General features: G+C 36.9%; 1 protein-coding gene and 1 long non-coding RNA gene across 3 annotated transcripts in view; one reads left to right on the forward strand and one right to left on the reverse strand.

Annotated features, from left to right (window-relative positions):
* LOC141376663 (uncharacterized) overlaps window positions 1-16302 on the reverse strand; it is a 39602-nt gene extending 23300 nt beyond the window's left edge. Inside the window, exons 1-2 of one of the 2 annotated variants that reach the window (XR_012387339.1) lie at window positions 16142-16278; window positions 15658-15766 (exon numbers count right to left, since the gene is read on the reverse strand). This is a non-coding gene — a long non-coding RNA (uncharacterized lncRNA). Of the gene's footprint in view, window positions 1-15657; window positions 15767-16141 lie in introns of both variants that reach the window. The other variant, XR_012387338.1, reaches the window with a different exon arrangement.
* sox13 (SRY-box transcription factor 13) overlaps window positions 1-27325 on the forward strand; it is a 675553-nt gene that overhangs the window by 359749 nt on the left and 288479 nt on the right. The gene's annotated exons all lie outside the window — the stretch shown is intronic.

Raw genomic sequence — 27325 nt, forward strand, 5'->3', positions numbered from 1 at the left:
AACAAGAACAAATGCTTATTCTGAAAATGTACTCCTATATACATTTCTGGAGATCACAAATTATGTAGCCAGATATACGTATGGCTGCATTTCATCCTTAAAACAAATGCCACAATGAGGTATGATGGCGTTCCTTTTTGCGCTTACCATCTGATCGCTTACCTCTGTACCTTTTCTTTTTCTGGATTGCTTTTGAAAACACTGTCAGTTGGGCTAAGGGAAGTGGGTGGGCGCTGGTCAGTCTGTGCTTTTGAAAATACTATTGGTTGGGTTTAGAGGAGGAGGGTAGGCCAGTCGAACGGTCAGTCAGTCAGTCAGTCGACAGCGGCCTCTGGTTGAGTTATGTGAGAACAGCAGGCATGAATGGCACTCCCAAGAGAAATTTGAGATCTCAAAAAGCGTTCACAGAGGCTTCTGATGGATTTGCGAAAACAAAAACTACAAAAAAATGTAGCTCCTGTGACATATTTGGCACTCTTCAGAAGTTTATATAGGGGTACATAATCAGAATGAGCCTGGATTTAATAACAAAAACAAATACAATTAAAGTAAATGGTTACAGGTTTCCAACATTCTTCAAAATATCTGATTTTGTGTTCAACATAAGAAATGACAATTAGCAACTATTTAAATAGCATTTTTATATATTTATCTTTTTTTGTTTAATTTAGTTAAAAAAAACTTTATACTTGCACTCAAGTGGTTCTAAACCTTAATGAGTTTCTTCCTTCTGTTGAACACAAAAGATGTTTTGAAGAAAGTTGAAAACCTGTAACCCCTGACATAGTTAAATAAACAAACAAATATATATATATATATATATATATATATATATATATATATATATATATATATATATTTTTTTTTTTTTTTTTTTTTTGCTCATTGAAGTCTGTCATGTGTTTTTTTCTCATACTCATATACAAAGAATTTGTTATGTAAACAAACCTTGAACACTGAGTCTGATGCATATTAATTAATCCGTTGCAAAAAAAAAAACGACAAAACATTTCAATTGGTATGCTGTCCTGGGAGAGAGCCCTGAGCTCAGAAGACACTTGAGGTAGGGGCTCCCTTCAGTTTCATCAGGATAGAGGGGAGTCTGAGCTCAGGTAGGCCTCGAAAACTCCCCCAAATCAGTTTGGTCAGCTTATTCCTTGTCTAAAAGGGGTTGCTATGGCGGAATGAACCGCCAACTATGCCAGCATATGGTTATGATTGCCCAATACTAAAACACTCATATATTGTGCCAATTTGGTTTATTTGATTCACTTATACTGCATATCTTTGGACTGTGGGAGGAAACCGGAGTACTTGGGGGAAACCCATGGGAGTATATGGAGAACATGTACACTCCACACAGAAACACCAGCTAGCCCAGCTAGGACTTGAACCTGCAACGTTCTTGCTGTGAGGCAACAGTACTAGCCACTGAGGTTTTCAAATTTTTTAATGACGGAGGGAAAGTTTCGGAGGCAGTGTGTCAGTGAGATTCAAACTTGAGGTTAAACTTTTAGCATGCAAAAATTACAGATGAATATAGGCTCTTTCTTAAAATGTAGCCCTGTATACATTTCTGGAGATCACAAATTATGTAGCCAGAGCTACGTATGGCTGCATTTCATCTTTGAAACGAGACTTTTCCGATGTTACCAATTTGTCCAGTGGCTCACCACGTATGTAGGCGGACTTGAGTTACAGAGAGGAGTTGACCACGACAACGGGGTTTGAGTCTAGTAAAGAACGGTTTCAGAAAGCAGGTAAGACAAAAACAGAAGTGAAAAAAATGAAACAAACAATAACAGGGTGAGAATGTGGTAAATTCTGAAAACATGGTAAAAATCAGGCTGCTGCGAAGGCTTCTCTTTTTCTGGATTGCTTTTAAAAACACTGTTGGTGGGGTTTAAAGAAGTGAGTGGGCGGGTCAGTCAGGAAGTCGACAACGCCCTCTGGTGGACTTATGTGAGAACAGCAGGCACGAATAGCACAAGAGAAATTTGACATCTCAAAAAACGTACTCAGACGCCTCTGGTGGATTTGCGAAAACAAAAACTGCAAAAAAATTTAGCTCCTGGGACATATTTGGCACTCTCCAGAAATTCAAAGTCAATGGTTATAGGTTTTCAACATTCTTCAAAATATCTTCTTTTGTGTTCAACATAAGAAACGACATAATTAGCATACTGATTAAACTCATTTGTGTGGCTGATGGGACGGTGTGGTTGAATCTTGATGCTCAGATGAATGCTGGATGAAACCGGCTTGATTAGAAAATAACATGAAGCCGAGCGCTTGGTTGCATTGGAGTACACTCGTTGGAACAGCTATGAATGCGCATTGTTGTTTCAAATTTGCATATTACATAATATTTAGAACAACGAAGCAACAATTTAAATACCTGTTTAAAGCAAAACATTCATCAGAGAAAACGACAATTTGATTGAAAGCAGTGTTTCATTCAGAACAACTGGTTTTGCTCGCAGCTTTTCCCTTGAACATCAAGATATAACACATAATGCTAGATCTTTGTAGAATAGTCTATTTAAGAAACTATAAATGGGTCACAGCCCCAAGCTGAGAACATGAATATTGAAAAATCCAACATCATATCGCAACAAATGGCTCTTTTTAACTCCTGTAATGGAACTCATTTATGAGAGATACAAGGAAAAATGAGAAAGTACTTGATTTAATCAATTAGAAATAGACTGGAAATGTACACTCACCGGACACTTTATTGGGTACACCTGTCCAACTGCTCATTAACAAAACCATTTCTAATCAGCCAATCACATGGCGGCAACTTAATGCATTTAGGCATGTAGACATGGTCAAGACGATCTGCTGCCGTTCAATTCGAGCATCAGAATCGAGAAGAAAGGTGATTTAAGTGACTTTGAAGGTGGCATGGTTGTTGGTGCCAGACGGGCTGGTCTGAGTATTTCAGTAACTGCTGATCTACGGGAATTTTCATGCACAACCATCTCTAGGGTTTACAGAGAATGGTCTGAAAAAGAGAAAATATCCAGTGAGCAGCAGTTCTGTGGGTGCAAATGTCTTGTTGATGCTAGAGGATAGAGGAGACTGGCCAAACTGGTTCCAGCTGATTGAAAGGCAACAGTAACTCAAATGACCACTCGTTACAACCGAGGTATGCAATAGAGCATCTATGAACACACAATAGGTCCAACCTTGAGGCAGATGGGCTACAGCAGCAGAAGACCACACCGGGCACAGGCTCATCACAATTGGACAATAGAAGATTAGAAAAATGTTGCCTGGTCTGATGAGTCTCGATTTCTGCTGCAACACTTGGATGGTAGGGTCAGAATTTGGCATGGATCCATCCTGCCTTGTATCAGCAGTTCAGGCTGGTCGTGCTGGTGTAATAGTGTGGAGGATATTTTCTTAACACACTTTGGGCCTATTAGTACCAGTTGAGCATCATGTCAACACCATAGCCTACCTGAGTATTGTTGCTGACCATGTTCATTCCTTTATGACCACAGTGTACCATCTTCTGATGGCTACTTCCAGCAGGATAACACGCCATGTCATAAAGCGCGAATCATCTCAGACTGATTTCTTGAACAGGAGTTCACTGTACTCAAATGGCCTCCACAGTCACCAGATCTCAATCCAATAGAGCACCTTTGGGATGTGGTGGAACGGCAGATTCGCATCATGGATGTGGAGCCGACAAATCTGCAGCAGCGGTGTGACGCTATGATGTCAATAAGGACTGAAATCTCTGAGGAATATTTTCAGCACCTTGTTGAATCTATGCCACAAAGGATTAAGGCCGATCTGAAGGCAAAAGGGGGTCCAATCTGGTACTAAGGTGTAGCTTATAAAGTGGCTGGTGATTGCATGTTTGCTGAATCTGAATGTAAGTTTACAATGTTTCTGAGGAAAATAATATCATGAACAATTCTTCATTGCACAAAGACCACAAAAAAAAAAAAAAACTGGGTTCCACACACATCCTTCATGTTGTCTCAACACACATCAAGAAAGTTAACTTAATCGTTTTTACAAATTTAAGTAGAATGAACCCAAAACAATTAGGTCATTCCCAAAAATGTACAAATTTAAGTCATTTTAAATAATTAAAGTAGAACAAGCAGCAAAAGTCTTTGTTTTGTGTGTATGAAGCAAACCGGCCACATTTTATTTTCAAGTTGACTTTAAGCTGTGCTGATGGAACAAATCTTTAAAACCTTGTCTGAAAACAAACATGACTAATTCATCAAACACAAACACTGCCTTTCCATCCTATTACTGCACATCATGCCAGTTTGATTCTATTTTAAAGCTGCATTCCTCAATGATAACCAATGCCCATCCCATGAGTGATCTAACTCTTTATCTGAAGTGCATTTCTGTAATATACACAAGCAAACAGTCACTTCTGTTTACTGTTTGCTCTCTCTCTTTCTCTCTCGCTTGCTTCTGGATGCTGTAGCGTTACTCTGCTAAGCTGTGTAGAGTTTTATTGCTGGGGTCTGTCAATAGGGAGAGATTTGTTTTTAATAAAGCATCCAAACAAGCTGTTGAACAGCTAAGTTTGCTTCTGCACGGAGGACGTCAAACGCTGCGGCAAAGCAAAGCTATGCAGCCACAGTGACAAGCTGACAAGCAGAATGCAGTTCCATCCAAGAAAACGCTCTTTGATTATGATGGTTTTGAGATCGGACTACATGTCTTTTTAGAAAACACCTGTATCTGCCAGTTGAAACGTTCAAAGTTGGAGACACTGTAGCTTACGTGCTGCATACTCTACAGCCAATTATTCACTTATTTATTGAGTGGAACCAGTTTGTGTTATACATTATTTTATGTAATATTATGTGGCTGCTAAACACTCTGATTGGTTGATGAATGTTGTAATGCAGGGGTGTCCAAAGTCGGTCCTGGAGGGCCAGTGTCCTGCTGATCTTAGCTCCAACTTGTTTCAACACACCTGCCTGGAAGTTTCTAGTTTACATAGTAAGAGCTTGATTAGCTTGTTCTGGTATGTTTGATTAGATTTGGAGCTAAACTCTCCAGGACACAACCCTCCAGAACCAAGTGTGGACTCCCCTGTTGTAATGTGTTCAATTATTGATAGTAAACACATTTCGCCTGCATTATAGATACATATTGCTGTGTCAAATGATTTCGGGCAAGGATGAAATCCACTGTTTATACTCGTCCTCAAGTGTTTTTAAAGAGTGTTTTTTCTTCTGTTGAACAATAAAGAAGATGTTTTGAAGAAAGCTAAAAACCTGTAGCCATCGGCATCCATCATATTTAAACAAATACTATGGAAGTCAATGGTTACAGGTTCCCAACATTCTTCAAAATATCTTCTTTTTTGTTCAACAGAATAAAAAGAAAGGTAAACAGGCTTGGAACATGTAAGAGCTGAGTAAATTTTACATTTTTGATGAACTATCGCTTTAAAATTAAACAGTTAAAGACCTAAACTTACAAAGATTGTCAACTAAATATAAAAGTATATAAAGGACAAAGAATTTGTACATTTATGCCACAAATTTTGTCTTAGTTTGAATGAAAAACATCATATTCAATGGATGAAACTCTAATGATTTTACCTGGGAAGCAATGCGTTTTTGTTCACTACGGAGGTCACATCGCTGTTTTTAAAGCAAATAAACTCAAGTTAATCAGTCACGTTAAATCTCTTCTCTCTTTCTTTCTCTTTGATAACTGTATCAAAATTACATCACTTTTCTAACAATAGCTCAAGCCTTCAAAAATAGGTCTAAAATGACATTTTGGAATTAGCAAGGGGGGTCAAAAACACAACAAATCCCTCGAAATAAAACATCTAATTAATGTCTTTAAGAGTAATAACTGTAGTTTAAGTGGAATAACTCTCGGTTATTAAATATTAGACAAATACTATTAGCCAAAAATGCCACCTTGAGAATTATTATACATTAATTCAACTGCCCACTTATTATTCAAGCATTAATTCAAATGAAATGCTTCACACAGCTATTAAGTTACATGAATAAAAATATATTTGGCTAGTTTGTGCATTGAATTTTGTTTAAAAATGTTGGTCTTTTGGCAGTCCAATAAAAATTGCTATAAAAGAGGTTGATATTTATAGTTTCGTAGAAAGGTAAAATTGATTTCACTGAATTGTAGGATTCAACATGAGGTTGCATGCACTTAGCTTCACATTATACATTTTGTTTGATTCATCCATTTACATACTATGTAGTAGGTATTGTATATATTCTTGTTTGTTTATGCTATTATAAACATATCCTGCATATTAAATACAAATCTAAACCATTAGTAAAAGATTTTTCTTTAGCATAAAAGATTATTGTTAAAACAGTTTTCTTGAGAGTTTCTTAATGAGTTTCCTAAAGACTAGGGATGCTCCAATCAAGATTTTTGCAGCCGATACCGAGTACCAATTCCTTGTGATAGTAATCGTCGGATATTGAGTACCGATTCTGATGCTTGAAGCTTTATAATGCATAAAGCCCATTTTCCCTCTAAGTATGATACTTAAGTGGAGATCTCTTCTTACCTAAGAGAATAAATGAAGAATGCTGCATATAATACATTTTACATTTAGTCATTTAGCAGACGCTTTTATCCAAAGCGACTTACAAATGAGGACAAGGAAGCAATTTACACAACTATAAGAGCAACAATGGATAAGTGCTATAGGCAAGTTTCAGGTCTGTAAAGTCTAAGAAGGAAAGTATTAGTAGTATTAGTATTTTTATTTTTTTATTTATTTATTTTTTTGGGTACAGTTAGTGTGATATCCAGAGAGGCAATTGCAGATTAGGAAGTGGAGACTAAATAGTTGAGTTTTTAGTCGTTTCTTAATACCTTAAACATATCTATTATAACCATTTAGGAGTGAACATGTCATATCAGAAGCAGCTTTTCAGAAAATGATAGATGAAACAGATACAAAAAAGGTAAGAAAAATCATGGAAACATTGCAAATGATAAAAGAAGAATTCAACATGTCTCATTTAAGAAAAAAGTTGAGCACATATTTGATGCATAAGAAGTTAAAATACAAACCTATAAATCCATTACTTCTTTACTAAAAGAAAATAGGCCTATACTATTTATTGCAAAAAGTATATTACTTAGTTATTATTATTAGTTATTTTTTAAATATTTAAGTTTCAAGAGTTCACACTTAGATAATGTTTGACAACTTGTTAGCAAGTTAGCAGGTTTGGCATGCTGTCCCGGGAGAGAACCCTGAGCTCAGAGATAGTTGAGCCCAGGGCTCCCGCCAGGTCCATAAAGCATGTGAGGGGAGTACGAGGTCAGGTGTTCTCGAGAGCTCCCCTCGGCAAAAGAGGAAAGGAGGAGAAGGGGTGGATGGGGGGTTTCTTCGGAAAACGAAGATAAGGGAGTAGTTCTTAGCTAGGCTCCTCTCGAAATTAGTTTGTGAAACTTCATTTAAAAATATTATATTTTTTTTATATAAAGCCAAGCTTTAGTGAGCTTGCAGTATTGTCAATAACCCAGAACCTTTAGTTCTTATATGTAATCAATTCTTATATGTTTCATCTCCAACTAATGCAAACACTTGTGATTGGTTCATGAGATCAGCCAGATCAGTGAGTACCGATTGAGTCATAAAATGCATTTATCAGCCGATGCTGATTTCCGGCCAATCAATTCAATAATCTTCAATAGGAGCATCCTTATTGAAGAGTGTAGGAAACCGATGGTTGTGCTTATATTAAAAACAAATACTATGAAAGTCAATAGCTACTGGTGTCCAACTTTCTTCAACAAATCTTCTTTGTGTTCAACAAAAGAAAGAAATTCTGGGAGGTGGGAGCTTAATTTAGTCTGTGATTGAAAATCTAATACACGTTTAACACTGTGTCCTAACAACACAAATCACAATGCCGCAACACGCTTATCCATGCTAAAATGAGTTTTTGTCCTAATCATTTGCAAGAGAGACACACAGAATTTCTATTTTAGAAATGCTTTCTATTTCTGCAACGTCGCTGCAGAACAAAAGCATATACTATAATGACAAAGCTCCCCTCAGGTACTGATTATGTGCTTTATTCAGTGTTAAATGCTATCAATGTTAGTTTAAATACCGTTTTACAAGAAATTGATTGCCATACTACAGAAATCGGCAGCAGATAGTTCACCTGAGATGTTGAAAATAAACTAGCAGACCGTTTGAAAATGAAAGTCACAACCTTGCAAACCAACAACATCAGTCACTCAGTAGCTTATTAACAATTTTAATGAAGTTTAATATGCATTGCATTAAAAGCCTTTACCATTTCATTGATGAGTGCAGTTGCTGCTATTTAAATGTTTCTGTCATGTCACATCACATTTGGTGCAGACAGCCAAATTGCTTGATGCTGGAATCTTGTTGTGTGTTGTAAGGACATGGTGTAATAGCCTAAAACAAGACTTATCAACAGATACACGTGAATGAATCACTCACTACACATGAATTCTGTCTAATTTGATGACTAGTCTAGTTTTGTGTTATTCTTAAACATCAAACTATGACTGACAGTCCAAATTTAACCTTGTTTTAGTTAAGATGAGTATGTTTAGACATCTATTAAGCACATAATTGCTTGGTGGGACAGTAAATGTTAACAGAATTGGACGTTTGGTGTAAATAAACACAGTATTACTCTCTTTAACATGCTTGAAATTTACATAAACCCAAGCAAATTGGGTCTCATTAATGAACAGCGAGCAGATTTTACTTTAAACAGTGTGTAAAAATAGTCATGATCAACTCATTCTGACAATTCACCAATGCCACGGCAGACCACTGTTTTAAGACTCATTTGATTTGTAGGCACTCAGAACGACATTAAAGCATGTCGATTCACCGTTTTGTTGGCTATAATTTGATTGTAGCTACAAGGCACGCGTTGATCCCGCAGAGCAGCTTGACTTTGATACACACCAGCTGAACCAACAGCAAACATCTCCACGCTGATCAAAGACAACTTTCTGTGTCGGCAGCCCTTCCGAAATCTAATTTTATTCTGTAAACATTTGAGCAACTTTTCATAATCAAATAATCCCTGCGTGCAGGGAACATTGCAGAAATGATTCAAAGAGTGTCCCCCCCCCCCACCCTTTTTTTTAATGTACTTGAAATTACAGCAGCACATTCAGCAATGGATGCAATTTTACTCTCATTAAAAACCCAGTGAAATAAAATGCCCGGGTGATGCGGGGAGCCCAAGCTGTTTATTCATGTTTAATGGTAAGTGACAGAGTAATAAGGGGTTGCACGATGCCTCCCCATTTTTCTTCACATTTAGATCAGGCACTGCAAAACTTGATACGTCGCGAGGCCGTCAGCCGGATCTAAACAACCCAGTCGTTTGTTCACGCTCCACCCCCCTCCCCCCATCTCCATGCTTGCCTTCGGTTTTCCCCTCGGGTGGCTTTTCGACGTGGGCGGAAATGTAATGCGATGCAAGGTGTGCCAACTGGAGCACGACCGTACACCAGCCCCCCATACATCCATCCTCCAGCACACCACGTCCCCTCAGTGAAAACCCCTGTCAGGTGTGTTTTTCTCCCGTCAAGTGCGGCGGTATCAGCGTGAGCTGAGTAAAGAGCGTCAGGAAGCACCTAATCAGACAAACGCCACCGTGCTGTGAGAAATAAGGCCGCCATCCAACCACTAAGTTTCTCTCTAATTAGATAACTGAATATTTCATGGTTGAAAAGGAGGGGAGTTTTTTAACAACCAGCCCACCCACTGCATAGGCACAAACTGGAGCTGCACAGATAATGGCTGCATGGCACACAACTCTCCGGTAATTGATAACATCAGCAAGATCATTAGTGAATAATGTTTACAAGAGCTGGTTTATATCTGTGGTTTATACACTGAATGCTTAAATGTCACACTGAGGACAATAGCTTATAGCCTGGTCAGTGATAGGCATGGGACGATAACTGGTTTCAAGGTTTCAAGATCTGGAAAAGTCAAAGTTTCAAAACTTATAAAACTTTCTGTTACATTGTTCCTACGGCATATGTTCCTTTGTGCTTTTTACATGATTTTTTGACTATCTTTATTATTTTTTCTCCAGCAGAAAAGGACCCTCCACATTAAAAGCTACTGATCAGGCTAGAATTTGAGTATCTGTCTGTGGACTGCAAGACAGGGGCGTAACTTGTAGTAGAGGCATACAGTAACTTGAAGTTACACCTTCCCTAACTCTAAACCCAACCTACTGTTATTAACATCTACACCTGCCCCAACCCTAAACCCAACCATCGTCGTTATTTACTTCTTGACTTTCCCCAGCCTAAACCCAACCAGCAGTGATATTAATGTCTACACCTTCTCTTACTCTAAACCTAACCATTACAGATATTAACCTCTACACCTTCCCCAAACCTAAACCCCACCATTGTCCTTATTAACGTTTACACTTTTCCCAAACCTAAACCCAACCAGCAGAGAAATTAACGTCTACACTTTCCCCAAACCTAAACCCAACCATCACAGATATTAACGTCTACACCTTCCCCAAACCTAAACCCAACCATCGTCGTTATTAACGTCTACACTTTCCCCAAACCTAAACCCAACCATCACAGATATTAACGTCTACACCTTCCCCAAACCTAAACCCAACCATCGTCGTTATTAACGTCTACACTTTCCCCAAACCTAAACCCAACAATTACAGATATTAACGTCTACACCTTCCCCAAACCTAAACCCAACCATCACAGATATTAAAGGTGCAGTAGGTGATCTGCCAAAATGCTAACCGCTTAGCATATTATCTTTGGACAGTGAGGAGGGACTGTGATTCAAAGCCATGCCTCCTGAAATCGTATACAGGCGCACCGCGTCTCAAAAGCAGACGACCCACTAGTTCAAGTCATTAGCCAGTTAGTTAGTGTTTGGCTGGAGTACAGGAATTACATTTAATATTAAGCCATACTTATGTGCTACTTCAGAGCGAATATTCAGAGTAGCACGGTAAACAGTATAGAAAGGCTGTCATTGTTCAAAAATTAACCAATGTGAATATAAAAGCAACTTCAACTCAATAAAGCAGGCTAGGTGGAATAGCGATATTTCCTGATGTTTTGTTGTTAAACTAAATATAAATCTATATTATCGATGCTGTTAATGGTCCCTTGTAAAACTGAAAATAGTCACATCAATCTTTTGCCGGTAGATTTCAGTGGCTGAACAAACACGTCTGTGCATATGTCATTCATAACAACACAATCTAACATAAGCTTAGCCTGACTAAAATAGTTTCAAAACATAACATTACCTGTCTAACAGTAAAACTTCAGCTATGGTGTGTTGTCCTTCCTCCAGCGTGAAAAAGTAACTCCAATATTGTTTCAAAATTTTTAAGTTTCAATTCAGCATTTCAAATCAGCATTCCAGCCAAACAGTGCTAGCCACTGAGCCAGCGTGCTGTCCTGTTTATATTTCAGAAGATTTAAAAGTATTTCTACTTCTACTACGTTTGATTTAATACTACTTGCTGAATCTTTGTAATTATTATAATCAGTAAACAGTAATCACAGAATATTTTTTAGCTGAACTGTTCCTTTAAGAGTACTCTTGCACTGACTAGACACTGCTGTGTATTTCACCTTAACACTCCATATGCTGTTTTTCTCTCTGTTTCTGACACGCGCGCACACACACACACACACACACACACACACACACACACACACACACACACACACACACACACACACACACACACACACACACACACACACACACACACACACACACACACACACACACACACACACACACAGAGCGTTTTTGATGGCCTGTGCGATAAAATAGAGAAATGAGGTCTATGGTATTCATGGACACAGCTGGCCCAGATCTGCCAGTAGTTCTCAGCAGAGCCGCCCTGAACTGAACAGCTCTCTCAGCTTCAGTGCTGACCTGACATACACCAGCCAAATTACAAACTACCCAACGGCCAAAAACAGGTTACAGCAACTACTAGCATGCAGTAACAAATCAACAATGCTTTCCTGAAATTCATATTCAAATACAATCACATTTTTGCTAGAAATGCCAACTGAGCTGTATTACTAATATCATTTTTACCATAGATGTACATATAGATGTCTCATTAGCCAGTATATGTAAGCCTGTAATCCATCATGTTGGAACAGAACAATAAAGTTGATTATGCTAAACACTTAAGTAGACTGTATGTCTGCCAGTGCTTAATTTTGTGAATTGTGAGGTCCCGGAACAGATCAGGGTAACGGATCCGGCATGTTACCCAAGGATGTGTAGGTGTCACGCAGAGCGTCCCAACTTCTGCAGCGAGCAATCCCACTGAAAGGGCGCCGACGGATCCACAATGCAGTTCGGCAACGCCTGACGTCACCCATTCAAAGTGAATAAGAAGCGTTGGCGCTGATGCCCCGTGTGAATGGGGTGTTATTTGAAGAGAATCTTCTTAAAGTTTGTAAACAAAAAACAAAATATCCCAAATGTGAATTACTGTAGTTGTCTTTCTATCAAGTTGCTAGAGCAGCTGAGTGTAGTATTGGTAACCTAGTGACCAAAAGTAAACAAGACAAGCATAATGGAGACAGCTAAACATTCACATGGGTGTATTACTCGCTAAATCAGAGTTTACTCAGCAAATGCATTTCCTTCTCCCATTATTTCCCCATTATTCCACAAAACATCCTCAAGTGAGTGTAAAAAGCTTTTTGGCAAATTAAGGTTTTATTTTCTAAATTTGGCATTTATATCACTTGCCTCTCATGCAATCCTTCAAAATGTACATCAACACATGGTGATGGAAACCCTCTTTTTTAGAAACTTTATAGAATATGTAAACACAATCAGGCCACTTTCAGCATTTTGCTGGGACATTTTCACCTGATCTGTTGCTCTGTTCATTAAAACATCTACAATGCAAAACACTTGAAAGTTGAACTGTGAGTTTATTAATCTTAAATATTAATGTATAGTCATTCTCAAGTGTTTAAATATGCCTAAGCTGAAGCTGAATTGATATGTGTGTAATAGCGTGTGACACTTTAGTTTGACATAAAAATTAATTCCTTTCTACAGCAGATCCAGTGAAGTCATGTGTTAATGAGTCAAAGGCAAACTCTCAAATGTATTTCAGCTCTTATATAAGCAGCAGATTATTTGCAATCTTCCATTGTGTGTAGCATCTTGTTTTTGCTTAAATTGTCATGGTCAATGAACAGCTTACTCCAAACTACTTTTTTTTTTTTTACAAAAAGTTGGCAATGTCAGTGAGTTAAAAGTGTATGATTGTTACATTGTTAATCGGTCAGTTTTGTCATACATGCTGTAACCAGCCTGATCTCACGAGAAAACGTAAGTATTTTACGTTTTGGCAGTTTAGTGGCTAATTCGTACGAATTCTTACGAGTTCAGTCATAAGAAAATGTACGATAAACATTTAAAACCCCCTAAACCCAACCGTCATTGGGGGATACGCAAATCGTACTAAAATGTACGAATTAGATCGTACGAATTTGTACGAGTTAGCCACTAAATGAAAAAGTTACGAATTGCCGTGAGATTGTGTTGGCTGTAACAGTTGACAGAAATTAAACATTAAACCAACCACCCAAACTGGTTTAGCTTAAATCTTTTAGGTATCACTCAAAAGAAATGTCTTTTTCCACATTTCTGGAATATGCACAACACTCATTGAAATAAATATTGCCAAATTAATCTGCTTTAGATAAATACGAGTAGCTTTTAGCACACGTCTTTCGAGTGAGACGTTAAACCGAGGTCCTGACTCTCTGTCATCATTAAAAATCCAAGGCACATTTCGTAAAGAGTAGGGGTGTAACTTCGGTTTACTGGCCAAATTCCCTCCATCTGTCTTTACCCTTCATGGCCTCCCAATCATCAAATTGGCTCTATCACTGACTCTTCACTCCCTCTATAGCTGGTGTGTGCTGAGTGCACTTGCCCCGCTGTCCTGTGGCTGCCATTGCGTCATCCAAGTGGATGCTTTACAATGGTGGTGGTGTGGAGAGACCCCCTCATGAAGTGCTTTGGGTGAATGGCCATACACAACAAAATGCGCCATATAAATACACATTACTTACTCATTCACTGATCATTTTGCTTAAAGGGGGCAAGGCAGAATTGAGAAACCTTGCTATTAGCATTGGTGGCAGATAAATTAACTTTTAAACAATGTCAGATTAAGTTTAATATGATCTGCACACTTTCCTCTCAATAAAAATCGCATTAAATAAAAATGAAAAAATAATGGTGAAAAATGAACAGTGAGAAAGCATATTAGTGTATAAGTCATCATTTATTAAAATTAATTAATTCATTCATTTTCCTTCGGCTTAGTCTCTGATCTATCAGAGGTCGCCACAGTGGAATGAACCGCCAATTATTTCAACATATCTTTTACGCAGCAGAGGCCCTTCCAGCCACAACCCAGCACTGGGAAACCCCCATACAAACTCATTCACACACACCCATACGCTACAGTACGGACAATTTAGTTCATCCAGTTAAATTAGAGCATGTCTTCGGACTTTGGGGAAAACAGGAGCACATGGAGGAAATGTGAGAAAATTGCTACGACAGTGCTAAGTCATGTGCTCCCTCTTTCTTAAAATTCAATCCTATGATAATATGATTATAAAGTGCATTCGAAATTGCAGACTATCTATATTTGAATATGTAACTGTTGACACAATAGTATAGAAAAGCTCAAATGGATTTTTGAAACATTATAAGCACTTGTTTCATAGGTTATAGAGCAGGACAGAAGCTCTCGGGAACAACAGTAAACGTTTTAATTTTGATTTCCCAAGCAAAAGCTTTCCAAGTCCTCCACACAGAAATCTACAGCCAAAGGCTTTATAGACAACCTTGGAAGTTGGGTAAGGACTTGTTTTTAAGTTTTATTCCAAGCTGTTCACATATTAAGAGAAAAGAAGAGTAATACGTGAAGATTCTTACATATAACCCCCTTTAAATAATTTCAGTTGATTACTAAAAACAGTATTGCACTTACAATGGAAGTAGGTCAAGATGTTTCAGAGTTTGAAAAGAGCAAATGCACAACTTGCATAAATTGCTTCTATCATTTTTTCACATATAAATGTTTTTTTTCTATCTTTATCACTCTCTTGCTCCCTTTTTAAAAAAGGAAATCTGATTCTTATATTGTGTTACAGTCAAGGTCTTTACATAGAGCTTAACTTGACCTAGAATGTTCTTTTAACATAATTAGTAATAGGCTGGATGGTTTGTGGCTCTTAATATGCAAAGGACTTCAGCTGATTAAATCCTCAAACCACCGTCTTACCTCCTCTCGGTTATGTGAGAGTTTTATCACACTTTAATGAAGTGTCAGAGCACATTTAACACATTATAATAAACCATAGGAACATAGGATGAAGCAAGAAGTGTCTTTTGAAGCCCAGATTTCAATGAAGCCCTCTGAAGCGATTGTTCACTAATATCATATTCTTCCTTTTGGATAAAAAGAAAGACTGTGCTATTAAAAGCCCATCAGTGTCTTAAATCTAAGCATTAAAGGAGTGCTCGCTCAGACTTGTCATTATTAATAGCAGTAAAATACCATGTTCTCTACTCACCCACTCTAAGAAAAAGCAGTAGGAAACGCTCTGTTCCTCAGGTTTTATGCGTCTGTCCTGGTGTGAGGGCGAACTGCCACTGGAGTTTAAGGAGTACCCACTGTTCTTACTTTAATATTTTTGAGTGAGGAAAGAATAAGACATATAGACAATTAAATATATTTTACAATCATTAAAACAACCAAAACATTTTTCAAGAAAATTACAACTGTCCGAAATAACAAATGTTTCATTGCTTCTAAAGTTAACACATTGGTATTGTGCTTTGTTGTCTAAATGTTTTTTTTTTCCATATCTTATCAGGGTCACACTTAAGGTTTCATTAATTAGTAAAACAATACTTGTACAGTACAGCAGTTATTAATCATAACACCTATAATGCATTTATTGAAATCCAACTTGCTTGATTGTTAACAAAGTGTGAGAGAACATGAGCTAATAATGTTATTACCATTAAATAACATTAACAAAGATAAATACATACCAAAATAATGCATTAGTTCATTGTTTGGTCATGTCAGTAGATACACCAACATAAAAGAATACAAACTTATCGTAAAGTGTACTTATATCAACGACATTTGGAAAGGCTTTTTTTCTGCTCAGGGACAATGCAGTCTCTGACAAGCCAATCAGAATCCACTTGACGTTAAAAGCGCGCGAATATTTAAAAGCGGGAGATGACGTAACCGCTGTTAAGGGCGCGCATAAAGGCATACACAACAGAACGCTGCCGTCGATTGAATGTGCGCTAATAGACCCACCATTAATGGATCTTTCTGGTATCCCCAAGACTCCGTCCTCCTCAGGTATGGTCTTGCAATATAACTAGACCTATTTAATCCACTAAAATTCTGTCATACTTTACCCACTTAGCTGTTTAGACTGCTTTAAATACACTAGTTTTACCTTTTTATACGAAATATGTTTGGAGTCAGTTATAATGCTCACTGAAAAATGTCTTAACTGAAGTAACCTCAAATGTATTCACACTTCATATAATCACTTTACTGCTGTTGTATGCAATAACAGTGTTATAATAATGATAAGGTTTTGTGTAGACCTGGTTTCAATTCTTTTAAATGTCTGATATTTAATTTTTAGTTTTGTAAAAGAGGTTACTATTGTATTGGTAACATTTTAATAATTGAAATATATAGTTTTCTCATTATATTAATGTAGGCTATTGAATGTTACAAATGCCCCGGGTTTCCCCAAATGCTGCAGTAAAAAAAAAAAAAAAAAAAAAAAAAAAAAAAAAAAAATATATATATATATATATATATATATATATATATATATATATATATATATTATTACCATTATTATTTTTTTACCAATATATATATATATATATATATATATATATATATATATATATATATATATATATATATATATATATATATATATATATTTTTTTTTTTTTTTTTTTTTCCATATTTACAATCTAATATTATAGTTGCTGTCTGGAAGTTGACCAAAGGTTGCTGAGAATTCTAATATTTTGTGAATAAAATCCTTGCAATAACTGAGACATTTGATGTGTTTTGGCGAGGTCTAGAATTTAATGTAAATTGACTAATATAATATTTTGCATGACACAGTGGCACTGTGGGAAGCGCTGTCGCCTCACAGCAAGAAGGTAGCTGGTTCGAGCCTTGGCTGGGTCAGTTGGGATTTTTGTGTGAAGTTAGCATGTTCTCCCCGTGTTTGCGTTGGTTTCCTCCGGGTGCTAAGGTTTCCCCCACAAGTTCAAAGACATGCGTTTTAGGTTGCGTTTTAAATTGGGTAGCTAAATTATGCATAGTTTATGTGTGTGAATGAGAGTGTAGGTGTTTCCCAGATATGTTGCAGCTGGAAGGGCATCCATTGTGTAAAACATACACTGGATAAGCTGGTGGTTCATTGCCATTGTGGTGACCTCTGATTAATTAAGTCGAAAAGAAAATGAATTAATTAATATTTTGCATATAAGTTGAGCTTGCCATCATTGCCTTCAAGTTGTTCCAAACATAAACATTTTCAGACAGGTTTTTATCTGTGGCAAGTGCAACCAGGACATTCTTCAAAATGTGTACTTTTGTGTTCCTTGGAAAATAAAGTCATATACTGTAGGTTTGGATTGACATGAAGGTGAATAAATCATGACAGAATATACATTATGCTTGATCTATTTCTTTAACTCATGTTTATAGCTATGTAAATCTTGCTCAGATTTGCAATTTGACATCATAGAGTTCATCTCTGACTGTCAGAAGCAAGTCAACCAAAAGTTTACTGTAAATTATAATAAGTGGATTCATCTAGAGGACTTCAAGTGAGAATGTCCTCTGAAGCAATTTCATTGTCACCAAGGGATTTTTATGAGCATATCAATATCCCTTTTCTGTCACAACACCTGTCAGAATCCTGTCGGCGGTTGAGTGCATCTGTTGCCCTGAATTTAATATTTCATATTCAAACATTAATGTCTTCCCTTCCCGTTTAAGTGAGAGGAAATTATTCTAGGTTATACTCGTATCTGTTGGCTGTATTGATTGCAAACATCTATTCTTGTAATTTTCCAGAGTTTGCTTTGTCAGGAAAAAACGGTAAAGCGTATTGGCAGCTCACACAATCAATCTGCAGAAAAGATATGAACAGGGAGACATCTTTAAATGCCTTATGAGAAAGCTATAGCTTTCTGCAGTATTCAAGTTTAATAACAACACTTCTGTTCTGGGCTCTGTATAAGAATGTTCTTGAAAGATGTCTTGCATGCCTAGAGTATCGACTTAATAAAGGAAAAAATAGCCCTTCGGATCTTTCAGAAATCACTTCATTGTGTTTATTTTTTTATTGTTAATGTAGTAAACCGTTCCACTAAGGTGATACTGTTTTTATGGAATTCTTTGATGAATTGAAAGTACAAAATTTATTAACATTAAACATTTTTTTAACAATATAAAAGTTGTCACTTGCTATGTATTTTTGTTTTCAAATTAAAGCATTATGAAAAATAATAATAATAATAATAGACCAAGGTACTGCAGTAAAACTGGTATATCCAAGGTGGTAAACAGGGTCCAGCTTTTCAATTTTTTTAATCTTGATTAAATTGGTCCATATTTGGAAATCCCATGTTTTGCTATCCAGGACTAACTGATGTACTGTATCTTACTTTTATGACAGTTTTTTTGAGGGAACACTGGGTTGGATCACTTTGATCCAAATACTAAATTTCAGGATTACCAAATCCTGTTTACTAGGGATGTCCAGATTCGATCACGTGATCGGAAATCAGGCCTGTTTATTTATATATATATATATATATATATATATATATATATATATATATATATATATATATATATATATATATATATATATATATATATATCACATCTGTAGTTGTTCAGTGCCACAGAGCCTCTTTCTTGACCACACAGAAACAGTAACACATGTGGAATGACATCACTTTGTTGCAGAGACGCTATTGGTTAATTGCAGGCAAAGTAGACACAGAAACAGCTTGAAGCAAAAAGCGTGAGTATGTCTGCAGTCTTGATGTATTATAAAGTTGATGATGACAACATTGCCATAGCAAACTGTGAGATGTGTAAACTTGGGATTGCCTGCCGGGTATTTTAAGTTGAGGTGCTCTTTGTGTTTATATTGGATTTTTAAATTATTTATTAATAAATAAAGACTTTCCCAGAGATGGGTTGCAGCTGGAAGGACATCCGCTGCGTAAAAACTTGCTGGTTTAGTTGTCGGTTCATTCCGCTGTGGCAACCCCGGATTAATAAAGGGACTAAGCCGACAAGAAATTGAATGAATGAATCAATAAAGACCAAAAGTGAATAATTTATTTATTATTTGATTGTTCAAGCTACCTCACAGAAGTGCTGTTTATTAACAGAGTTATTTAATGTTAAAACTCCTGGATCTGTTTCTTCGCTCTTCTTTGTTCTTTTTTTAATGTATTATACAAGTATCGGATTCGGTATCGGTATCGGCAGATACTTGAGGGCAAAAATACCTGATCAGGACATCCCCACTGTTTAGCAGAGCCTTAAATGGAACCATCAGTGTAGCCTACTGAACTTTGTTTTGTTTTTGTTTTCCATATCTCATTACATGTGACATGCTTCATATAAGCTTTAAATCTGAAGGAATTTATATATCATCAGTCACCATTAAGTTTGTGATCATTCACTTTATAAAATCACTTACAGTAAAAACTTTATTTTATTTTATTTGGTTTTTATGGTTAAAAAACACAACTTAATCTACCCTTTTGATGGGATCAGGATTTTTTTGGGATCAAATAGATCTCAATCTGAGTTCAAAGTTTTAAATAACCTAAAGGGCAGGTTTGATCCAAATTAAATGTAATTTAAAATCCCTCTGTTACTTTTAAAAAACACATTTCCAAGATTTGATCAAATCTGTGATCCCAAATCAGGGCTGCACAACATTGTAAAAAATATAGACACATTAAGTTTTTTTTTATTTTGTTATATATATTTCGATATATATAAATATTGCGATATGAATACAATTTCACCAGATGACTTAATATCTTTGTTTGGAAATATATATAATGTTAGATTGATTGGGATGATTCTGCTGTGGGAGTGCATCTTCATTAAATCAAATAAATAGTCTAGTCCCCCGACACATTTCCATTGTGGTCTATGCTATTTGCAGTGCATTTCTGTATTTGCATGAGTTGTATTTTCATACACTTGTTTAGTCAGAGATTGATGATTTAATATTTACTATTTGCATCTCTATTAAATCTAATAAACAAGCTGTAAACTTTTTTAACCCACCCCCCCTATCTATAAATACAATCAAGAAAAAGATACCATTTTATTGTTTCGTGAGTCTAACAGTATTCAAGTACAGTAACTGAATGAGAAAAATAAAAAGAATTCATATTTTAATGTTTTTAAAATCAGTATACACTCACAGGCATCATACACACGTGCAAATAATAAATTATGATACAAAATCGACATTGCATATTGTCTGATGTGACTGTTGTGAATGATCACATTGCGATATCGATGCTGAAACGATATTTTGTGCAGCCCTAATTATAGTGCTAAACATCTTCTATTGTTTTCCACAGAAGAAAGTTATAGATGTTCATATGCATTTGGAGGAACGTTTAGAATGATGCACGGGTGAGTACACAACTCTTATTTTCATGTAAACTCTGTATTAAAATCCATGTGTGCAAAGCAATATAAGCCCACTGAAAAAAACATTATTTTGTTAATTCCCCTGTAATCGAACCTGTGACCTTTGTACTGCAACCTCCGCAGAAACTCAAATAAAAAGTGAAAAATCAATTTACATTCTGCACGAGCAGCACTATCAGAAAGCAGAGCTTTAATTAAGCTTGTATTTGAATATTGAGATCTCACGACAGAACTATGATGCAAGTTGTGACTGCGTAACGCAGAGCAGAGATAAAAACGAATTGCGCACGTAGAGCTGCGTCTAATGAAAAACTTTAAATCTGCATTTAGTCAGCAGCTACTGAAATTACCAGGATTAAGAGTTTGTCCACAAGGACCGGGCCAGAGCTTGTTGCTAGGCTACAAGATCCTTCAGAGAAATCGATGAGTCTTGGCCCTTCTTCACTGCACTAACCTGATGGGACCAAGCCGACCGATTTTCACACCAATGATTTCTGGCCCTTGTAAATGAGAACATGACTTCTATTTCTTGGCTGATGGAGAACTGCCATCGCTTTCCGAGCGAGAGGGAGGGAGGTTGAGGAGCTCGGCCATGCCGTGAGAGCCAGGGAGACACTAACCAAGAGATCAGACCATGGAGACACTCGAGGATTATCTACAGTATGCTGAAGAAATCCTGAAATCCCCCTCAATCCGCTTTTGAAACAGCGGAAGCCCAGAATCAAACCGAAACACGGGCGCTAACTAGCTGCGCGGCGTGTGTGCGTAAAGGTTGCATTAGGAACGATAACGAGGTGTTGTGTGAAAGTTTAGTCAGAGGTGTTAGCGCGAGGACATTAACAACCCGTAGAGAGAGAGATTCACACCAAAAATCAGTAGCGTTTGCTGTAATACTCCACAGAAGAACCACAAAAGAGTTGCTTTAGGTTGCAAAAGAGGTTTTATTCAAAAGTATCAGGGTGTAAGACTTTTATTAGGCATACAAATCTGAGAGAGCCACGTTGAAAGCGGCCACCGAAAGCAAGTATTCATACGAGAATTGATTGCGTGAGACTCCAGTGAATTATCTTTTGTAGGCATTGAAGTGATGCGTACGCAAGAAGCACTCTCAGTAATATATTTTATTAATGAAAAACATTTGCATCTCATTTCACCAGATCATGGCTTATTAGCTGTATGGCTCTCCCCCGAATGAAAATGCATATTCATTATTACCTCCTCATTAATATTGATAAAGGCACACAGTACATTTCACTTTCATGTTCAGCAATGATAGTAAGTGCACAATAGAAGGAAAATGACTTAGATATGGCAATACACTTTGAATATTACATCTGCAATACACCGGCAGAAATATATTTACATTACAGTATCTGTGTTGGGATTGGACACAGTGTCAGATATTGATTTGTATTTCCCCCCCCCTGCGCGCTGAATTTTATTAATGGCAAATCAATGGAAAGAGGTTACAGCATCGCACACAGTACAACTCAATTTAAAGAGCAAACACAATCCGGATCACATAGCAAACACCAAAATATTGGATCTCAAAGTGTTTCTTTGAGCATTTTCAGTCTTTGGATGAAAGAAAAATTAAATAAAACAATTGATTTCCTCCGCAAAATTGTTAACATCATTAAATATGAGTGTGCACTTGGCTCCGAGTAGAACTAAGCACAGTTTAAGCAAATTATTTCCAAAGACTTAATCTATGCCTTTAAGCCCAGCTGCCATTTTTTCCTCCCCATTTCAAATTAAAACATATTGCATTGAAACAAATCTAGTTAAAAGCGTATTACGATCACAAAAAAAATAAAGCCCTGGCTAAATCCGTTCCGTTTTCTGACAAACTTATTATTGTTGCCTCTCAATGCAGAAGGATAGACCGAGAACAATTTGCACAGATTCAGCACTGTTGTCCTCGGCAGCACGCCGTAGGAGTTTAGGCTTGCATGGCACCTGGATAAGGGGGCTTTTTGTCATGCTTGTGTAAGAACGTGATACATAACTCTTTTATCGGCAGCGCCTGCCTGCTAAGCTTATCCCGGCTTTAAGGCTGCTGCACAAGTTGTTCTAATGAGGCTCCCCGGGCCGGAAGGATCCGTCGGACGAAGACGTGCCCAGCATCCCAAATACACACACACACATGCGATCACATTCAGACAAGGGTAGGGGTCCTGTCTTAACCCTGGCCTCCTACTTATACGTCACACTGAGTAGATGTGGGCCGATGCTTCAGCTCTGCAATGGTATTCTCCTTTCCTTAATGGGGGGGCTGTATGTTATTTTGCTCGCTCTTTCTCTGTGTGCGTCTTACTCCTCTGAAGTGTCATTAACCTTGAGGCGCGATGCACAGTATGCATACCGAATTCATCCTTCCCTGAGACAGAGAGGCTCGTAAACCTGATTACGATAAACAAACAAGCTTCTCGATACACACATCTGCGCTGGTTATGTTCCCCTCGTGCAAAGACACGCTCTATTGCAAAGAACTCACCTATAGTGAGCTGCCTACGAAGGAAGCACTTTAAAGGATCAAAAGGCGTGAAGGCTGTTCCAGAAGGTAGGCAATTTAATTATGCTGCCTTCTAAGATGGCTCATTTTTGGCCAAAATGTAAAGTAGCACCAAGTGCATTTTTTATGCCAGTCCTAGAGAAGAGATCGGAGGTGGCAAATCCCTGAAAACACTGCAAAGACATTTAGAATTACATCTGTGTGTGCATATGAGCAGGGATAGGTATCTAAATAGTAAGTGTATTAAAGCTTTACAAATCCTTATACGTTGCAACTCAAACTGCAAAGTTTTTCACATATGTTAGCACCTTTTTTTAATTAAAAAACATAATACAATGTAGAAGATCACAGACTTTTTTGTTCATTATAAACAATTCATTTACAAATAAGTTGACCTGTTATGCCAAATGATAGAAGTTTATTGTTTATGTTTTAATTTTACTAAAGTTTTAATAAAATATTGATAAAATATGATAAAAAAATGCACCAACACAGTTTTTTATGCTTACAGTACAGTTGAAGTCAGAATTATTAAACCCCCTGAATTTTTAGCTCTCCTGTTATTTTTTCCCGAATTTCTGTTTAACAGAGAGCAGATTTTTTCAACACATTTCTAAACATTATAGCTTTAATAACTCATCTCTAATAACTGTGTAATGGCAATCTATTTCTTCCAGTTCTCCACCATTTCCATAGGGACTCGGCACAAAGGATTTGACGCGTGAAACCACAAACTTGCAATGCACCAGTTTACTTTTTGTTTGTCAGGAACAACAAAAATCAAAAAACAAACGGAAGAACTTTTTACACTTTACTAAGCTTCTATATAAATATGGTTTCGAAGAACGGTCAAAAGACTGTCTACCATCAAGCCCCTTCCTTCTTTCTAAACTTTTTTCCCTGTTGCTTACGCATACGTATGATGTATGGCATTATTAAACTTTTGAAACGTCATTTACATAATATAATATCACAAAATATACATATTAAATGCTGTATTAAATAGCAATAACTATATATCTCAATACAAATAATATTATATTATATAAAACATTACAAATCACTCAGTGCTCTTTACGGCTCTAACAAACTGATTTATTTGATCTTTGCCATGATGACAGTAAATAATATTTGACTAGATATTTTTCAAGACACTTCTATACAGTTTAAAGTGATATTTAAAGGCTTAACTAGGTTAATTAGGTTAACTAGGCAGATTAGGGTAATTAGGAAAGTTATTGTATTTCAATGGTTTGTTCTGTAGATTGGCTTAAATATATAGCTTAAACGGGCTAATAATATTGACATTAGAACGCTTTAAAAAAATGCTTTTTTTCTAGCTGAAATAAAACAAACAAGACTTTCTCCTGAAGAAAAAAAATATTATCAGACATACTGTGAAAATTTCCTTGCTCTGGTAAACATAATTTGAGAAATATTTAAACAGGAAAAAAAAATAAAAAATCCGAAGGGGGGCTAATAATTTTGATTTTGACTGTATGGGATCATTAATTTAGCACCATGTAAATATTTGAAATCAGTTGCAAGTTTAATTTAAATTGTTAGTTTCACATCAGTCAACTATGACAGTCAGAGTGTTTGGCTACTCTAGAGCTTATGCAAGCCTTGTATTATGTTCTTGTATTACGCTTTTGTTCGAATTCCAGCAAACAATGCATGCATTGAGAAACATATACATTATTGATGTGAGAAAATAAATGAAATTACTTACAATTAGACTTAACACGGAATCTGCGCATGCAGAAATCTGCAGATTTTTAGCCCTTCATTGAGTCTATGTATTTACTTGTGTAAATGTGTGTAAATTTATATTTATTCAGTTATTATCAGTAAATTAATTTCACTAATATTATTGTGATATGATAATAGTAATATTAAAATGTTTATATGATTTATTTACAATACAGATTGTAGTCTTTTTTCTGTCTTTTAATAGATGTATTATATGACAGACTTGCTTTGTTTCCCAAATAAGTGAATCTAATTGGATTTGCATCGTAAACACTGAATAAAAGTTAAAAATGTATTATCTTTTATTTAATAAACTAAGTTTTTAGTTATGATACTCTTAAAATCATTTCGCATAAATGCACAATTTTTTTTTTTTCAAAATTTTTAGCAGAAATAGCTAAAATTTTTCACAGATTCAGTCTGGCCCTATTTACAATGCATACATGCAAATGAAAACATTATTAGTGACCAATTAAAATTAAATACTTTATTATTGTGCCGCTGCCCTAAACCAAAAAAATAGTTTGTGGGTCAAATTGACCAGTGAACTTTAACAACCTCGTAACAATTGGTACAATGATTTCCCAACAAATCAGAATGCCAATGATGAAGCCTGGTAGCTTATTTCCACCAACTCAAAAATCTAAACCAGTCTGGAAAATAATAGAAGGGTTAACAGATTGTATTGCTCTCAGTCACCAACACCTACATATTATTGGTTGTTAGCGTCAGTTTCTACTCGACTGCTAGGATAAACATCTCAGGCGGTAGCTGCCAATCAGGGCTGTACACAGCGAGGCATCTTGATTCAGGAACAGACATAAGCACATCCAGTTCAAATCAACAAAAGTGCCATTAGCTCAGCTGAAGAGAGGGAAGCCGCCTGATGAAGAGCGCAGAAAGGGCCACGCATCTCGCATAGTAAACGTGGACCGATGAGAACGGCGTCCTCTTCGTATTCAGTCATAGCTGTTAGGTTATATCTGTATTATTTAGAACGCAGGAACAGCGAGTACCACCTAGTTTTGCGTTCTCTTCACACCCCTCCTGACAGCACGCCAGTGCGATTCACTCAAATGAATAATGTAACTTTGTGCCTGGAACAAAGTGAGGAGCTTACAGCGGCGTAGCGCCTGCCACGGCTGCTGATTCGGGCAGAGGAAGATAATGCAAAAGACAGCGAGCGCGGGAGCAAGGAAGAACGCTAAGCTGCTTCATCAAATCTCCCAAATGAGACGAAACACACAAAAGCTGCTGAAAGGGTGTGCGAGTCAATCTACACAAAAGAAAAACATCAGGCTCGCGGCTCCGTCTGTATGCACAAGCCAGTGGAGGAGACAAAAAGTCCCCCCCATTTCCAGCCCAACTAGACAAAATGGCTCTTTATCGAAACCAAACGATATAAATGGAATCATTATGCGCAGTGGTTGCACACACACGCTAATGAAAAAGACAACAAACAGATCAATAGGGCGTACCTCATTGCGCAAAGAGCAAGAGGCATTGTGGGAACGAGAAGACGGATTATAACACAGATATTTTCCCATTGTCTGTGCTTCGAGCCGTCGAGAGAAAGGCACATTAATGAAGACAAATGAACGATTGTTTGTCTCCCGCAACCTCGAATTAAACGGGTCTGGGGAAGCTCGGCAGCCGTCTCACATTCCGCGGATGAAGTGAAAGGGCTATTCTCGCCGCAATCAGTGTTCATCTGAGCTCCCTCCACCCGCCTGATGGGCCGGCCAAAGATAGACAGGATTTCAGGGGGAGGAGGTGTAATTGATTAACTCATGGAAAGCTGATTAAGATTAACTATCAGTGTGAAACCCAGAAAGCTTTTCTAGCTGGGCGAAAACTTCATGCTGAACTTCATTCCTGCCCAATGACATTCTGCCAATCCTGCAGCGGCTTGGAGAAATAGGGGCGGATTTTTCTTTTTTTATTAGGCGCATTTATTTGATCAAAAAACCACAGTAAAAACAGTACTATCGTTAATTTACACTTTAATAGTTAAGGTTGATGGTTCTTTAAACCTTTTTTTGTCAGGAATAAGAACTTTTTTTTAGGTATCTAGAGATTTTTTTTGTAACATAAAGAAACTTTTGTGCAATGGAAATGTTTTATTAATGTTAAAGGTCCTTCATAAAAACCTCAATGGCAAAAATAATCTCTGTTTTTAAGTCTACAATAACTATACAATGCTTTC

This window comes from Danio rerio, chromosome 11, assembly GCF_049306965.1.
Source record: "Danio rerio strain Tuebingen ecotype United States chromosome 11, GRCz12tu, whole genome shotgun sequence".
Lineage (NCBI taxonomy): Eukaryota > Metazoa > Chordata > Actinopteri > Cypriniformes > Danionidae > Danio > Danio rerio.